We start from the raw sequence: 19,502 nt of genomic DNA, 5'->3' as shown, positions 1-19,502 counted from the left end.
AAAGAAAAGAACATATCAGCATGAAATATGAATGTCTGACAAAACTCCACGCAAAACTGTTGAAGAAAATGTTTGGATTTATTTTAGGATTGTTTTTAGTCGAGTAAACTGCATTTGAAATATTGGTTTATATGGTGGCTCATAGGAGTACATGACGTCAGCATCGGTTTTGTTCATCAACAGTGTAATTTGACAAAAAGGTGAACTCATTTATCTCCAAACACAATTTTTTTTTTCTAATTTAGTGACTGTTTTAATGCGATGACGTTGCAGTTCTATTCAGCCCAAAAAGCAGAATAATTAGAATACCTGTACAATATATGCACTCATCGGTGTTGAGTTCTTTATTTCATTAAGGTTAATCGTCATTCCAAGATCATTTCACTTAGGACGTGTTGCAAGATTCATCAGTGAAGGAAAGATAAGTAAGCGTTGTAACCACCGACTTTGGTGCGTTACTGACTATTCCCCAAGTCAGACGCACGCTGAGCCAAAGTCCTGATCAAAAAGGGTATGTATACATGTAAATGACATTAATTTCAATCGAAAGCAAGGCAGCGCGAATAGGCCGGCAAGTTTACCACCAAGGCCCGGTAAAAGCATGGATGTTACTTTCCACCGATTCTCCTCCATACGAGTTAAATGCTTGTGTTAGTCAATCTACAACAACTTTTCTCCGATTAATGCATAAATTTAATGTTGAATTCTGGATAAATTGTTACAATGTTCTTTTGTTGACCGTGGTTCTCCAGGCAAAAACGTCAACAATTGAGCTAAACGTCCATTTCAATTTTTTCAAGCAGGCGTAAATAGCCAATCACACCTCAAATGGCATATCTAAGATACGGCAAATCGTCTCTAAGGCGATTTAGCTCCTTCAGAGCTTCCGGTGCCATGGCGGCCCCTCAACCCTCACCACACACACACACACACTTTGAAATTGCCTCCTACGCCCCTGGAATCGGGCCGATTTTAACAGGTCGGTTGGGTTACCGGCAACAAAAAATTTTTTAATGATCACCTAAGATAACTAATATATTTAGCGTATGAGCAAACAAACCGTCATTTCACTGAAATACCATTTTCCAATAAACCAATCTTCTTGTGCTGTTCTTAGTTGCAAACTAAGCCATGTTGATGCTTCTGTACTTTTCATTGTCTTAAATATTAATATTATTTTGGAGGTCTTAGATGTGGTCTTGGATATTCATAGCTGATGGAATGCGATAGTGTATGACCTGCGAAGGCGAACCCATAAAAATGGTTTGCCCAAAATTCGCGATGAGAGTAAAGTGTAGTGAAGATGTTATCTTATTTACAAGTGCCTGTGTTTTTGTCTGATACATGTATCTCACATGTTCGATGATATAATCTATTTTTTTTTTTTTTTGATTGGTGTTTTACGCCGTACTCCGTGAGAGCCCTGAGGAAACCCACGACCATCCGCAGGTTGCTGGCAGACCTTCGCACTTACGGCCGGAGAGGAAGCCAGCATGAGCTGGACTTGAACTCACAGCGACCGCATTGGTGAGAGGCTCCTGGGTCATTACGCTGCGCTAGCGCGCTAACCGACTGAGCCACGGAGGCCCCTATAATCTATTAGATACAATCTAAACTGGGGCCTCCGTGGCTCAGTTGGTTAGCGCGATAGCGCAGCGTAATGACTCAGGAGTCTCTCACCAATGCGGTCGCTGTGAGTTCAAGTCCAGCTCATGCTGGCTTCCTCTCCGGCCGTATGTGGGAAGGTCTGCCAGCAACCTGCGGATGGTCGTGGGTTTCCCCCGGGCTGTGCCCGGTTTCCACCCACCATAATGCTGACCGCCGTCGTATAAGTGAAATATTCTTGAGTACGGCGTAAAACACCAATCAAATAAATAAATAAACAATCTAAACTATCTGACTAAGTCATTATGTTTACTGGGATTATTGTGACAGTCATTCATATATCTGGTTAAGCTATACACAGGCTCGATATCAGCGTTGTATTTAGCGTATTCCTAATACTTTACAACTAGCATGATCACTTTGACAAAATACGCATGCAACACGGTCGCATGCAGTTTGCCTCGGACATCGCGTTTTTCTCGTTCAGCTCCGTTGCTATGGTGTAGCGTTGTTGAGGTCACATTAGTCATGACAATGCTTTCCAACAGTAGACTATTTGAAGACAGGCAATCCCACATTTTGTGGTAGATGTCAGATTAAGATAACCCTGTCTTAACTCTGCTTTTTCGGACATGGCTGCAGGAAAGGTTTGAAAGATGACACAAGGGGAGTTAACTCGTAGTAAAAATATTTGAAACGATTTGATTGGTCGTTGAACGCGATTTGTATCATGAAAATAGACCTTTCTCAATTTCTATCGACTAGCTCACAACTCGTTGAATGCTATAAAAATCGAAAGGATTCAGTTGCTCTGACGTTTCGACTCGGTTGTATGCTACAAGTTGGTACTACAAATCGCACATTATGAATTAGAAAAAAGTATTTTAACTGCATTTTGGAAGCGAATTTTACTGATTTTACAGACAGCTGAATGAAATTCTTCAACTGCATGATAAATTCGTGCGGTAAACCGCTTTATTATCCAGACAATAGACAAGCCGCAGGGTAGTAACCGTCTAGAGTTTGATTTCTGTAACTATTTGGACCTTTGGTAGCCAATATTTGACACAAATGTTTCCCAATACCTTCTTTTCTTCTGCTATATTAAATCGTGTGATTTTTCCGTAGAGGGTGATAGTGAACTTTGTTACTGTCAAAAACCACGATAGGGACCTGTGCTGGATTCGCTGGAGTAAAATAGCTCCACTGTCAATTCCTTCGGGAAGTACCATGCGACTTGCAGAGATGCGTAAAAAGCCCGTTGAAAGCTATTGCATTAGGTGGAGGGCCGTACATGACCGTACGGGCGGGCGGTTTTAGTCACACCGACTTAAAAAGGTCCAAAGAGACCCAGAAATCGGAATATGTATACTAGCTCGCAATGGATGACAAATTTGTTCCAACTTAGGCAATTTCGTGAAGGAAAATTTGGGACACAAATATTCCCTGTATACTAAAAAGTTTAGACTTGCATACAGGTATCGCCTTATATGAATGACTGCCTCCACGTATAGATCACGCCATCGAAGGCTCGTGGCTGGTGAGGGTAACTCGTTCTTTGACAGGTTTTCAGGCGTCTTCTATGAACTTCGGATTTTAGGGTGCTGGCTTCGTCCTTTCTGTTTATGTTTCTTTTTGGTAGCCTTTTCGACCTTCGCATACTGGGGATTTTTGCTTGACATTTTTTGCGCTGTGCTATTTTCAACCTGTCCAGCCCTGTATACATCATTTACAAACTCGGATAAACACAGCACCACCAGTTTTTCTCGTTGGATGGTGCATACTATTTCGGTTGTGTTGAGCGGTCTGACCGTAGAAGGCAGAACCCTTGGCCCGCTACCCTAAGGATGATTCAGTTTTCTTTATAGGGACTTCCGGATATCGGTCTAGGTGCACATGTGTTGGGACGCTCAGCTAATATGCTCGGATTCCATAGAATGCTAATAGGAGATATGCAGATAAACACAATTTCTAAATAGCTTTAATAGCCAAAAAGGTACATGTATTTCTTATTTGCCTCCACATGCATTGTTTTAGAACGTACAGATCAAGGCGAGAATACGAACTCAGCGTTTGCTTGGTTAATTTTGTTTATTTTTATATGGGACTATAAGGACTGACGATCAAAACCACGGACTGATCAAAACCCATTGAAATATAACCCGTTATACTAACTGTGATTATAGTCAGACTAGACAGTTATATTTCCTGTTTTAGAGTCATTTAAATTTTAGGATTTTATACTGAAAGCGAGCACAAACGCTCTCCTGTACACGACCATCCTCACTTTTCATGGGGCCTTCCTGAAAATATGCGGTTATCAACGCTCTTGTGGCCGCTGGTACAGTCTGACATGCGTTGAAAACAACCTCTCGTTTTCCATAAATTTAAAATGTTTATCTGTACGTCATACATTGGCATTAATGCTAAACATATAGGTGACTTCATACATGTATGTGGTGAATGGAAATACTGTTCTTGTTAGCATATAAACGTTTACATCAATTTCATTCAGACTTTATAAATATGTAGTATATAGCGTGATTCTGACGCTGGCAATTTTTTCTCACGTTAAAATGTTCTATTGTGTTTCAAGAACAGAGTGCCAAACGCACTCCCTCCGTGTTCTGCTTGTCCATGACTATAACAACTATATTCTGTTAACACAAGTCGTCCCACGGCGGTAAACTGATTCCTGGAATTGAGTGCTTCTCTTCAAGAGAATATGCCTAAAGATTAATCTCGTACAAGAGATTTCAATTCATAAAAAAATGGCAAAAACATGGAATTAATACATGGAAGGATATGTTAATTGTTACTAATTAAACTCAGAATGTTTTATTTCTGTTTTACAGTTTATCATGTCTATTTGTGTATTTGACTGCTATATAAAATCTTATATATGTATATATGTATAAGAATATGTATTCTTATATAGGGTTTCACGTCGAACCCAGCAATTTGTCAGTCATATGACGACGATGAGTCATTAGGTTTCTCCACATATACTGTCTTCTTGTGGCACGACTAGTCAATACCGCCAAAGTGCTGCCACCACTGAAGTATGATGGGTAGCAGACATAACACTCCACCTAATCACATTATACTGACACCAGGCCAATCAGTCCTGTTTCTTTGCTCTAAACTCTGAAGCGAGGGAGCAACACATATTTTTTAAAGTCAGGAGCCTCTGTGGCTGAGGTGATTTGACAAGGAACCAGGAGCCTCTCACCAATGCGGTGGCTGTGAGTTCAAGTCCGGGCATATGTGGGAAAGGCAGCAACCTGCGGATGGTCATGGGTTTCCCCTGGGCTGTGCCGCCTTTCCTCCCACCATAATGTTGGCCACTTTATAAGTGAAATATTCTTAAGTATAGTTTGAAAAATCAATCAAATAAATAATAAAAACAGATAAAGAAGTAAACTAACAAATATATAAATAAACTTAGATATGACCCGTCCCGGGTTTGATCCCAACTTCGAAGCGGTTTCGCCAGATATGCGATGGAGATATTACATATTATATTCGATTTTTTTAATACATAAAATTTAGCTATAAATGGCGGAGAACTGTGGATAGATTCGTCTAACATAGGTTACTGATGTTTTTCATCACACCATATATGTCAATAACTTGATTTAACCAATATTCACACCTGAGCTAAGATAAGGACACCGGCCGGTGACATTTTTTAAGCTTTAGAAAGTGACCTCATGGCAATGGCGATAAACCGTCTTCGATTGCAGACAATTTACGGTAGTAAATAGAAAGCGCATCGAAGATCTTTTCATTTAATACACACATTAATATCACATTGCTTTGGATGCACACTCCATGCCTTAAATTATAAGCAGAACGCCTAATCCGCTAGCTACGTACACGACCTATGTTTCGCAATATAGGCTCCCAGCTAGGCACATACACAGAGTATAATAGGAGATCCATACTGTCCTATCCACTGCCTTGACTGGGGTTTCTAGCAGATGACAGCCGCTCACGCCTACACTAAATCCTACTTCGTGATAATTCCTACTTCAAATTATTAAAAAAATGCTGGCCAGTCGGATTGACAAAGTATAAAAGTTTAAACAAGAGTGAGAAGCGTAATTGACAGGCGTTATAGTCCTTATAATTCTATAAAAATTATAAATCTTGTTTTTGGCAAAACACGTGGGCTCATTTGTTTGAAAGTGCATTTGCCAATGCTGTTACTCAGTCACATTTGATATTAAAGGTTTTAGTCAAATTAAAGTAGCCAATTACGTTGTTCCATGTTGTATGCATCATTTCAATGGAGTATGTCTGACGTTTTATCCTGGAAAAGACATTGTTATTAATTAAGACGTAGCAACAACTTCCAACCAGTAATTTATGGTCAGAATTAGTAATGGAAATATTAAATGAACTGTTATAAAGTTCATTTCAATTTTCTTTTTCATTTCTAGTATGTATAAGAAAATAAATGCCATAAAGTTAAAGGTATACTACAACTGCAACCAAATTCATGTCTAAGACGAATCAAGAAACCCCGCCAGATACGCTGAAAACCAGGTGACGTAATATACTCAAGGAAGTGGAAGTTGAACTATTACACGTAAACTGAACAGTTTTATTTTAAGCCCTGTGTTGCTATTTTACTTGGTACTGCAGCAAATTGAAAAATATATTCTCAGTGATTTAAAATGACAGCGCAGGTCGATATTGTGATTTATGACAAATGAATAGTTGACCATCATTGTCTCAAATCACATGATTGAATTTAGCAATATATTAGGAGGTAGTGGAATATATTTCTGTCAAATATTCGCTTACAAAGGCCGAGAGACACCATGTACTTGAAGGATTAAATTACCAAAAGTTGGTACTAGATCATGTAAGATTTTACTAGCACTGTTGGGGTACCTGACGGTACCGTCCGGAATCAGAATACAGAGCGCAGAGCACACCATTGGGAACTCGTAAAGGTAAATCGTTCCTTAACAGTTCTTCAGGCAGTGTGGTGAAATATACAGGGTAATATGGGTAAAATGTGAATATAAAAAACTGTATTAAGTCGGGCACTTTCCGTTTAACTTTTTTTTCTAACAGTTTCAGATTTTCGCTTGACACTTTAGGATTTTCGACTTTCGCATATTTGGGATTTTTGCTTGGCATTTCTGCTTTGTGCCTTTTCAACCTAACGTTTGAGGCGTAAACCTAATCTATATGTAAAAAGGCGTTGGTATTCAGCCGCTTTTCGTATTAAAACCCAAGAAATAATGAGAAATACTCAGATAATTATCAGCACTAAATTACTTTCCTGTTTACGTTGTATGTGACTATATATCCACGTCATCAACAATTCATCATTTATCTGATCAAACTTAACCTTTGTAACGACGATAACAGACCCATGAACAGCATCGACGAAGCTGCTGTCGCCTTTCTGATCTAATAAACTTCACATAATTTAATTTAATTGAGAATTTCAAAACGGGAATATATAGTAGGTAGATATTACGATTGAGATTTTATTAAGCGTGAAATTCCATAAAATTACTCCATATCACAGTCTGTTGCCGCTTGACACATGAGTTCATTATAAAAGAATCCTTAACACTCTGCTTCAGCAACTGCTTTCACAACGGCCCTGTCCAGCCATAGATACATCATTTACAGACTGGGAAAAATACGACAACACTATGTTTTCTCGATGGATGGTGCTTACTGTTTTGGTTGTTTTGGGAGGTCTTGTCGTACAGCCACTACATAGCAATGCCTCACCGCCGCCGCCTACAAGGACAACTGTTGCTTACACAACCACCCCAGGCTGTGACCCTGCGGACGAATCCACTTACTATGACGAGGTTTCCGGGTGTCGTGCTGGATGCACGTGTATGGGCGATGAACTGATATGCTGGGATTCCGAAGAATGCTTCCACCGATAATAGGAGATATACACCTGAAAAGAATAAATATGGTAAAGGCAACTTCTGAATGGCTTTAATATCAAGAAAGGTATATGTATAATTATTTTTAGCCTGAGCGAGCACATAGCGTACGGGTCAAAGCGAAAACATTAGCGCGAATACAAACTCAGCGTGTACTTGATTAATTTTTTTTATTTGTATATGAAGGTTTGGAAATTAAAACCACAGCTTGATCAAAAGCGATTGAACACGTTACACTATGACGATATGGAGACTAGATAATTAGACACTTGACACCTGGGCAAACTTGTTTGCTTAAAGCTGCAATTGTTGGTAATATTTTTACCAATGTTGTGTCAAAGAGGAGTGAAAGTGGCATTAAGATTTAACTGGTGGTAATAGTTTTAGCGAAGTTGTGTCAAGGAAACCATATAACGTTCTTGCCTACCAGAATACCACTGCAAGTTTACCTACAATAAGAGATTGCTAGAATCGCACCATATGAAATGGATGTGTTAGAATTTAAGGCGATGTTCGTTTTCTGCATAAGCTGACATTTACTGCTTCCAGTTCGTAAACAATTGTTCGTGAACGTGGTTAAAATTGCCTTTAAGGTTGAGCTGTGAACAAAGACAGCTTGATTATAAAGCGAAAGTAGCCCGTGCAAACTTCGCTCTCATCCGTGCCTGCCATCTAGTCATACGTGAACAATAAATTTTATACAAAGTTAAGTTGGATTATTAAACTAATGAAACCATGATAATTATAGAAACTCGGAGTTACAAAGTTTTAGGCATTAAAATTAGACATATAAATTACTTCATATATAGTGAATGGAAATTCACACCTTTCAGTTATCTGCTTCTTTAAACCAGTCGTCTATATTCAACTGTCTCCCAAACCAGCCATACTTGCTACCAACATTACCTTCAGTCTGTGACACGTAACAACACAAGTTCTACAAATGGATATGCTGAAAGCTCGTATTCTGGCAAAGAAAATGAAGCTAGAACACTTTTTGTAATCCATAATGTTAAACCACTTAAGCTCGGTTTCGACGGCAAGAACTCATTGCCTCGGGTGACATCATACCTGTTCAAAACCAGCGACATGTACATATGTGTAGAACTTGTAGTTCTATGCATCATTAACGATAGACAATTTTGGTAGCCAGTGTGACTGATCTTACAGATAGATAAATATAGGCGACTGGTTAAAAAAAAAAACAGACCATAGTTAGCAAATGAACGTTTTCATTAGTTTCAATCAGGCGTTATATCGTATATACAAGTGGTTGGCTTTCTGAATGACGTTCTCGCGTTAAAATGTTCTTTTGTGCTTCAGGAATGTCAACGGCACCCTCTCCGTGCACTGCGTGTCCAGAAATGCATGCTTCCCTTGAAGAGAATATGCCTAAAGATTTGTCTCTCGCAACAGATTTCAAGTAATAAAAAGTAGCAAAAGCTTTGACCGAGTTATTTGTGAACAGATATATTAATTATATGTTAATTGGTAACAATTAAACTCAAAACATTTCATTTCTCTTCTAAAGTTTATCAGGCCTATTTATTAATCTGGTTGCTGTTTAACATCTGATCGGAGGAGTCTTCACTTATACGATGACGCTCCAATTTTGAGTGGAGGGAAATGGAGTGTTCAGATCAAACTACTGAATATGTATGCTTGGAGTTTTACGTCGTACTTCACAAACTTTCAGTCATATGACGACGATTATTCATAAAGTGTGTATACTTCTATACTGTATATTCTTGTGGCTTTGCGAGTTCATGCCGCCGAAGTGTTGTCTCCACTGATTTATTTATTTATTAATTTGATTTGATTGGCGTTTTACGCCGTACTCAAGAATATTTCACTTATACGACGGCGGCCAGCATTATGGTGGGAGGAAACCGGGCAGTGCCCGGTGGAAACCCACGACCATCCGCAGGTTGATGTCGGACCTTCCCTGGAGAGGAAGCCTGCATAATATAGACTTGAACTCAAAGCGACCGCATTGGTGAGAGGATCCTGGGTCATTACACCACCCTACCGCGCTAACCAACTGAGCCACGGGGGCCTCCGTCTTTATTTTGACACTTGTGGGCGACACATGCATGACGTCATACGTATGTGAGCTTTCTACGTCACCAGTGTATTATATCTTATAACGTTGATTTTCGGCAGTAAGCGACTGGGAGAGGTTGTCAGTTCTCGCTAGATATTTAACTCGTTACCAGAGATACACTCGGCTACAGAGGGTCCTGTGTAAGTTTGAGAATCCTACATATATGCCATATCACACCAGAGATACACTCGGCCACAGAGGGTCTTGTGTAACTTTGAGAATCCTACATGTATGCCGTATCACACCAGAGATACACTCGGCCACAGAGGGTCCTGTGTAAGTTTGAGAATCCTACATGTATGCCGTATCATGCCAGAGAGACTCAACCACAGAGGGTTCTGTGTAACTTTGAGAATCCTACACATATGCCGTATCACACCAGAGATACACTCGGCCACAGAGGGTCTTGTGTGACTTTGAGAATCCTACGTGTATGCCGTATCACACCAGAGATACACTCGGCTACAGAGTGTCCTGTGTAAGTTTGAGAATCTTACATGTATGCCGTATCACACCAGAGATACACTCGACCGCATCAGGTCCTGTATCAATTTGAGAATCCTACATGCATACCGTATCATACGAGAGATACACGTACGAGTAAATTCTGGTGTATGGGAAGTGCAGAAAACTACTCAAAGTATCAAAATGTGGAAAAAATAATTTGATAATGCACCACTTTAGGTTATCTTGCACAATTAATGTGAGTTTAAGAATCATATGCCATATAATACCAGAGTCATGTCCAGTATAATAGTCAAAATAACGTCCAGCACAAATTTGATAAGCAATGGACTGGAGAGTATACACAAGGGCATACAACTCTTCCCAAACTCCTTCGTCCATTTTAACATACTTAACATACATCTTGTGTATCATAGGAACTTTTTCATAACAACTCCCATTTAGAAATCGTGCTTTTCCAAGTATTTAGATTTTGTCCATGTAACTCTTCCGAAAGTACTGAATGTATTTCCATGAAACTTTGTGTATATCTTCATTGAAATCTATACGTGTGTGTTAGTAAGTTTAATTACAATGGGGTTATTATATTTATAATTACTGCCAATCAGGTACTTAGTGCAATAATGGATTTTCATGTACACCGATTTTGTCCATGCAACTCCTGCACTAATATCCTTTAATCTTTGTGTGGATCTTTTACATCATTTAAACATCTACATGTTTAATAATAACGACTGTCTGATTATTATTTTTATTTATTCTTGAGGGATGGAAGGGGAGTGTTTCGAAATAGTTTTATTTTATTTTGTACCATTCGCACAAGTTTTATTTTAAGCTCCTCATTTCATGACCGCACTGACAGGCATTGGCACAGCCGGATTTCACTTTAAAACCCAGCAAATAATAGAACAGTCTCAGAAAATTATCAGCCCTAAAATAATTTCTTTTCACGTTGTGTTTGACGTGGCATACATTTCAGGCCCATGTGATTAACAATTCGTCTCTTATCTGACAAAACTTAGCCTTTGTAACTACGATAACCGATCGAATCAATTAACTCTACATTATTAAATTCAGAATTGAAAAGAGCAATATATATTGGGTAGATATTACGAATATGATTTTATTGAGCGTAAAATTTAATATCATTATTCCATACCACAGTCTATTTCCGAAGACGCATGAGTTTATTATAAAAGAATCCTTCATTCTCAGCGACTGCTTTCACAACGACCTTGTTCAGCCATAGATACATCATTTACAGACTGGGAGAAATACAACACTATGTTTCCTCGATGGATGGTGCTTGCTATTTTAGTTGTGTTGGGAGGTCTAGGCGTACACGGCAGGATACCGCCTCCGCCGCCTACCACTGCCACACCGCCTACCACTGCCACACCGCCTACTACGACAACTGGTCATCCTTACACCACCCCTCCGTTTCCAACCACCTCAGGCTGCAACCCTGCGGACGAATCCACGTACTATGACGAGGTTTCCGGATGTCGGGCTGGGTGTTCGTGTTGGGACGGTCAACTGGTGTGCTGGGATTCCGCTGAGTGCTTCAACCGATAAGAAGGCATGGTAAATCTAATTTCTGAATAGCTTTCTCAGTGGTATTTATCTTTAGCATGAGCGTGCATTGTTTCAGAGAGCACCTGTCAAAGCGAGTACATAAGCACGAATATAAACTCAGCGTATACAAGGTTAATTTTGTTCATTTGTGAATGAAGGACTGCAGATTAAAACCACGGATAGATCAAAACCGACTTTAATGCAATCCATTATAATACTAACTGTGATTATACTAAAACATTCCGGTAGTTACTTTTCCTATTTTAGAGTTATTTAGAGTTTAGGATTTATACTGAGAGCGAGCACAAACGCCATCTCGTACACAACCTTGTATGCTCACTATTCATCGATGGCAAGAAGCGTTTGATGATGCTCGTTTGGGAGCTAGTTAAGTCCAAATTTCAACGTGTTTAGCTGTACGTCAGACGTAGGAAAGTTCTTCAGTAATTTGCCAAAGTTCACTGGTTTTCCCCGAGTACTTCGTGGATTTCTTCAAGTGAAAATTTTTTTGAGTATGGCGTTTAACCGCATGTGAGCCGATGTTCGTGTTCTGCATAAGCTCACATTTACTGACTTTTAGTTCGAAAGCCACGTTTGTGAGCGAGGCGAAAACTGTTTGTACACTTAAACTCTGAACACAGACATCCAGTCATGCGTGAACACTGAATTTTATGCAATGTCACGTTAGATTATTGAACTAATAAAGAGCATGATAATTATAGAAAGTATGAGTCAAAATTTCAAGCATTAATGGTTGACATATAGATGACTTCATATAGAGTGAATGGAAATATCGTTCTTGTTAACCGTCCTTGACGGCGATTTAACTACATGGAATGACGAAGACATTCAAAGGATAAAGGTTTATGTAGTCCCATCCTGTTTTCAGGCCTCAAGCCAAGGCCAAAGTGTCCTGGGATTTTACCCGATTTTTTTAGAGGAAATTATTCAAAAGATTTCAACACTTCACACTAACACTTGCCCATTTTGACAAATTCTTTTTTTTATAAATGCAAAACAAAAAACGTTTCCTTTACATGCGTGCGTGTGTGCGTGCGTGCGTGTGTGCAGTACACAGCAGAATTCTAACGTTGGCGTTTTCACGATTGTGTGTTCGATTGTGTTTCAGGAACAGGTGAGGCCGAACGCTCTGCTTGTCATGACTACCAACAATATTCTGTTCGCACAAGTCGTTCCGTGGCCATAAACTGATTCCTAGAAACACGTGGTTCTCTTCAAGAGAATATGCCTAAAGATTAATCTCGTACAAGAGATTTCAAGTAATAAAAAATGGCAAAAACTTGTTATTCGTGGACAGAATTAATACATGAAAGGATATGTTAATTATTACTAATTACACTCAAATGTTTTATTTCTGTTTAAAAGTTTATCCGGCCTATTTATTCATTTGATTGCTGTATAATGTCTTATCCAAAGAGTTTTTCACGTATACGATGGCGCCCCGATTATGGATGGAGGAAAATGGACTGTTCGGACTAAACTACCGAATATGTGTGCTTTGGTTTTACGTCGTACGTCACAACATTTTAATCATATGACGATGAGGAGTCTTTGGGTGTGTGCACATATACTGTCTCTTCTTCTGACAGAGCGAGTCCATGACGCCAAAGTACTGCCGCCACTGAAGTATGATACCGAAGACACCAGACACCCCGCCCAGTCACATTATACTGACACTAGGCCTGTTTCCTTGCTCTGTTGGACAAGGAAATTTTAAAAGTTTTTGGTATACCCGACCCGTGTTTGATCCCAAATCCCCCTACTTCCATACAGACGTTTTGACCATTAAACCACTGAAGCCGTCTTAAACCATCGAAGCCGTCTTAAACCACCGACCTTCAACGACTTACTGGCCATATCTTCTATCCATGATACATATCATGCTCCTATAAAGCACGTTAACTCCAGCGTTCACCGTCAACCACTGACTGACCTGGAGATCAAAGAAGGAAGGGTATGCAGGAAATTCCCTAGTTGCCGATGCCTAGTGAATGGAAGGCCATCACCCTAACAACTTCCCAAGGCCCTCTCTAAACATTTCCATGATGGAAATGTCTTCTCCAGTGAATTGTTTGTAAGTGGGCAACTATATACGATATGAATAAATAGGTTTTTGTTCTTAGTCAGCCAAATATGATCGTGTTTTGTGCGTAAGCTAGTTCCAGAATTTAAAGTATAAGTTACTTTATTACTATAAAAGATACCACTATAAAACTGTTCTTCTGGACAACGTATATTATTTACTGACACATCAGAATCACCAGATCTAGTGGCTATGATTCTGCTGTGTTCCAACATATATGTAATCCAGGTTACAGTTTTAATGGAGATAACGTAAATATTTTATCTAAGGAGCCCCATTGGTGTAAGAGAGAGGTTAAAGAAGCCATTTTCGTAAAGGTTAAAAATCCCACTCTCAACCGTAATGGAGGACTCAGATTTAACTTATCACACACCTGGGACACAGTATTGAAAAAAATGTTAATTAGCTTGTGCAAATGTACCTCAACATGGTAAAATTTGTTCACTCGTGTAAAACTGTATTATATTCATATTCTGTCACTATATAACAGCCCCAGTCTCATTATTTAAAACTTAACCCATTGTATACTTCAACCGTGAACGTGAACGGTGTTCACCATGAAACTTGTACTTACTGGTTTGATCAGTTTGTCTTTGTATAAACAGGAATTCTTTTTGTTTAACACCTTACTCTGTTGAAGGCGATAGGTTGTCGTCGTAACGTCAGTGAACAATATACACTGTCCTGTAGAACAGTTTTAAAATGTTATCTTTTATAGTATACTGGATGTCTGAAAATCTGCATTCCTACATTACTTTATTACTGTTTTTATATCTACAGTTCAGGTATAATTCGCTCTCATCCCGTCGGCTAGATAAATGTACGATATAAACCAGAAAAAGCCTGCAATTCGTGCGTTAATTGAAAACCTTGGATACAGCTGCAGCGTAGCCAACATGGGCTGGATTAAAACATGTAATTCCATTGGTTAAACGAGCGATATTATCAAACCAGAACACCTATCCTGCATCATTCGCTACAGCTTTGTTCTCCCGATATAGTATGGATCAGCCATTGACGCCACGTAGTGAAATCACAGCGTCGAATCCAGTTCTTGCAGGTTCTGCACTGTCAGAAAGTTTTTCTGGTATGTGGGGTAAGACTAACTATTTATGTACCTGATTTCGTTCAGACCGGTTTTCTGTAAGTCTGGACACTACCGTAAAAATCCTGGAGCAAGGCATTTACACTAGTCAAAAATAAAAAAAGTTTTATGTCTTGTAATTTTTGGGTAAACATCCATATGACAGCGGAGCTTTCGTGTTCTGACTACGATTTCGCCGTGGCTTTATTCCAAAATCATTTATTTATTTATCTGATTGGTGTTTTACGCCGCACTCAAGAATATTTCACTTATACGACGGCGACCAGCATTATGGTGGGAGGAAACCGGGCAGAGCCCGGGAGAAACCCACGATCATCCGCAGGTTGCTATTCCAAAATCAATGCATTTTGAGGTAATGCGTATAATCTATAAACAAGGTCTAAACACATGACAAATAATGTATTAGTTTATTTCTTTATTTGATGCGGACTATGGGTAATGTTTTACTCATTCGATGATGGCTAAGTTAATGGGTGGAGGAAACCGGGCGGACCCCAAATGAAACCATCGAACACCGCCAGATGTTAAAAAAGTAATCTGTTAAATTTAACAGAAATTCTGTTGTCTGGGTGATGCTAGAATGTATTCTGTTATTGTAACATAATATTGTGTCATATTTAACATAACATCCTGTTGGCCTAATAGAATGGTTATGTTGAATTAATAGAATACGTGTGTAATGTTTAACAGAATAATCTGCTGCAATAACAGAATGCATTCCAGCATAACTCAGATAACAGACTTTCTGTTAAATTGAACAGATTAATATTTTTAGAGTACCTTTTTCTCGCAAAAAGCCGTAGCCTGATGGATTAGAACATGTAACCATCTACGCTGGCCTGAGGCCTGACGTCTACTGTGGGAGATACCGCTGAGCCATGCATGAAGATTTATATTTTAAACAATCATCCTGTATCATAAACAACGGAAACGACCGAGTGTGAGCCTCTGTGGCATGGTTCAGCGAAACTTGGTGTGGACAGGCTGACTACTGTAAATAATCTCAAGATACGATGTATTTAGCTTAAGACCCTGTCAACATGTACAGAGAGGGGTATCGTTAAGGACAAATCGGATAGCTTTTGAATCGGTTTCAGTGTGGAAAGGCTGACAATATAATGGAATGGCCCTACCTAATTGTGTTGACCCCACCGTCAAGAGAAACGATCGTCCCACGTTAAAACACGTCGTTTCGATGTGTTCAAGTCACTTTTAAATTATTAGGTGTAGCATGCGTACACACCTGTGTACATTCATCGAGCCACTAACAGCCATTCATTGAAGTACTACAGCTGAAATGTAAGCATCGGTCTTTTCACACACATTTGTGCAATTCTATTGTGTTCACTTTCTTTCTTTCAAAGCTTTATACAGGATGTGCATTTGCTAGTGAACGTTACAGTATAATTTAAAATTTCTTGAGTACAACACTAAACAAACAATCAAAACAATAAATAAACACACATTTTTAACTATAAACATACATAAGTACCAATATTTCACAAAACTTCGTAAATCAGCTTTCTTGCAACTACACTGTACGTTTGGAAAACACTGTACGCTTGAAAATTATTCGCCTGAATAATGGTCCACTTCTTAGTGGAGTGCGGTATTTAGGCTATAACCTCACTCACTAATGTTCTGCTATAACATGTATTCAGTTCCATGGTAATAAAGTTTGAGAGTTTGTGAAGTCGGTTCCTTGTACCTAGCGACCAAGTTTTAATTAATTCAAGAGAATGAATTAAGCCCATGCACTGCTGCATATTCATTGTCATTCCATGTATACGGACGTTTACTTCGTGAAGAAAAGGGCGATTGAAATGAACGCTGTTGTCAGCTCAATAGAGAGAGAGAGAGAGATTGAGAGGAGGGGAGAAGACAGAGAGAAAAGATGGGGGGGGGGGGGGTGGTGCGGCTTTACGGGTAACGCTATAACTCACATATAAAAGAAGTGCAAACCAGGCTGTATACGGAGCTCATGTAGTTGATTGCGCGAATGACCTCATGTGTCCTTACACGAATTCCATTCTGTTACACTGCCATTTTGTGGCTTGTCAACATCTGTCGTTACAAGAGGAAGGTGTGGTATATTGACTTGACCTACATTACTTCTCGCGGTCTTTCGTGAGAAATGGTGAGAAACTATAGCCTTTGTTGGTTAGACTCTTGAAAGTTTTATGTCCAACTGAAAGGGCCAAAAGCCAGACGAGATCTAAATTTGTGAAAAGAAGCGTAAGTATAAAGATATTCTGGTTTGTAATTATGGGACAACTGCGGATTAGGGTGAGATCTATCGCCACATGTGTTTTGTCCGTGTGAGAAATGTTACGTGTTGCAACTTGTATAGATATAAATGTTATACGTTTAAACTACACCAGTTGATCATGTAGGTGTGCAGGTAGCCGCAACTGCTCCTAATGAACTAATGTTCTTAGCATCGTTGCAAATGCTACCGTGCTTAGTCCCCACACCGTTCAATTTAGGCGAGCCGTCGCTGTAACTGTGCTCATCGTCACAACTAAGGAATCGGCAAATTCCGTGTAATAGTTGATGTTTACCTTTGTCGGTTTTGCAGTTGGTGCATCATGTACCATGAACGGAAGTTGATTTGTGTAATTGACAACATGGTGGCCGGTGACCTGTTCAGGTGAGTTTGTGGAAGGTATTTCGTTTCTACTGAGATACAGCGGCGATGTGGGGGGAAAATATGATTAATTGGCAGGCTTCCCCTGTGTTTCTGCTTCAAGCGGAGCACACTTATAGCGACGCCTGGCCTAAATTGAACGGTGCGGGGATGAACTTTTCGCTTTGAACCGGGTAGCGTTTCCGACGATGGTAGCACAGTAGTTCAGTAACCGTCGGAGCAGTTGCGGCTAGTGTGCAGGCTGTTATAGGTCTCGAGATTTGCAAATTTCTGAGGCCATCTATAGTTATACAATACACAACACTCCAATGAAAGGTACAAAATAATTCTTATGTAATAGCGACATATACAGATGATCAGTAATTAAGACTGACCTAATTACAGTCAAGTTCATAATATGCATGTAAACCACTAAACACAGCAATCCTCATCCACACATCTACGGTACCCAACCCGCTTTTTTGTTATTTTTATTCTGGAAAACAACCTACTTTATATACCTGAACAGCTGTTGATATGGAATTCATATAAACAGTATAGTATTTTCAGAAATGCTCAGAAGAGTAAGTACCCGCAGGGTGCCCTACATAGGCTTCTACAGGTTTACATGTTCTAGTCAATGCTGTTGCCTTACTAGATAATTAGACTGAATCAGAAATAAATTAATTAGGATGTGTTATTGATATGTTCGGTATATCCCGTATTGTCGGATGGTTATTTTGCTGTTTATTGTTGTTGTTAAATACAAGTTTGCACATTTTCTGACAAACATGGACACCCGTAAAGCCGTACTAAAGCATTCCAGCGTTCCAAGTTTGAGATGCATCTCTTAGAGGACCCCTTGCAATTAGATGGGTAATCCTCCACCTGTCGCTCAGGTCGATTGACAACCTGCTCACAGAAACAGACCGTCTGCGAAATGATGCAAGGGCTTCCATGATATGCGGTTGAAGTTATTACGTAATAGGTGTAGCCGATGAAATAGGCCAAGCTAAAATATTCGTTGTTAACCACCTGCCTGGTGTATGGCGTTAAATGCATAGGATAATACCCTTTTCCGTCTAATGTTAGTTTTGAAAAAAATTGTCTTACGAATTATACCGTGAATGTATGACAGTGTCTTTAATACACGCCTATTACGAAGCTAAACTGAGAAACAGGTGCCTCCTTTCTCGGTGTAATTGTACGATGTATATGTATATCTGTATAGGTTTACAATGATATATTTCAACTTTTCTAACATATAGCTTTACAATATATGAAGAAATATAAAAAAGAATTTGTGTGGTTCTAATTAACCTCCACTCTATTACATTACTTTGTTAAGCACTAAAAGGGGGCCTCCGTGGCTCAGTTGGTTAGCAACAAATAGTTAGTTTGGAATAGCAACCTGCGGATGATCGTGGGTTTCCCCCGGGCTCTGCCCGGCTTCCACCCACCATAATGTTGACCGCCGTCGTATAAGTGAAATATTCTTGAGTACGGCGTAAAACACCAATCAAATAAATAAATAAATAAGCACTCAGACGTATGAAAATATAGGCATCGATCTCGTTGCCATATTCAACACAACGGTTTCAAGGTACGCATATATTTCTTTGTTATGTTTTTTGTTATGTTTTTTTGTTTTTTTTTCCATTGGTTTGTTTTAAAATATATTAATTCACCAAAGTTCAGGACATGTAATGATTACGGCCTTGTTTACATGTTAAAATGAGAAAAGAACCCGCATGTTACCACTGTAACAATGCGGACATTGCCGTCGAAACCATGAACTGTTATGACGATTGTGATGAATGAGTTCCTCTGAAGTTCCAAATTATTATTATTTTTGTTTTTTTTTTTTTGTTTTTTTTTCCAATTTATGATTGCGTGAACCAAAACGATTCTTCATTATAGCTTACTACTCTCTGATCAGGCACCAAGTATGTTGAAATGATTTTGGTTCACGCAATCATATTTGTATT

General features: G+C 39.3%; 2 long non-coding RNA genes across 2 annotated transcripts; both read left to right on the top strand.

The window, feature by feature from the left end:
* The first annotated feature begins 7,232 nt into the window (after positions 1 to 7,232).
* LOC135469412 (uncharacterized) lies at positions 7,233 to 8,981 on the top strand. Its single transcript, XR_010444321.1, has 2 exons — positions 7,233 to 7,564; positions 8,859 to 8,981. It is a non-coding gene; the product is annotated as an uncharacterized LOC135469412 (long non-coding RNA).
* Positions 8,982 to 11,282: 2,301 nt separating this feature from the next.
* LOC135469059 (uncharacterized) lies at positions 11,283 to 12,982 on the top strand. Its single transcript, XR_010444281.1, has 2 exons — positions 11,283 to 11,688; positions 12,809 to 12,982. It is a non-coding gene; the product is annotated as an uncharacterized LOC135469059 (long non-coding RNA).
* Positions 12,983 to 19,502: the final 6,520 nt, after the last annotated feature.

This window comes from Liolophura sinensis, chromosome 6, assembly GCF_032854445.1.
Source record: "Liolophura sinensis isolate JHLJ2023 chromosome 6, CUHK_Ljap_v2, whole genome shotgun sequence".
Lineage (NCBI taxonomy): Eukaryota > Metazoa > Mollusca > Polyplacophora > Chitonida > Chitonidae > Liolophura > Liolophura sinensis.
Note: the sequence above shows the minus strand (reverse complement) of the source record. Positions and strands in the feature narration are given on the sequence as shown.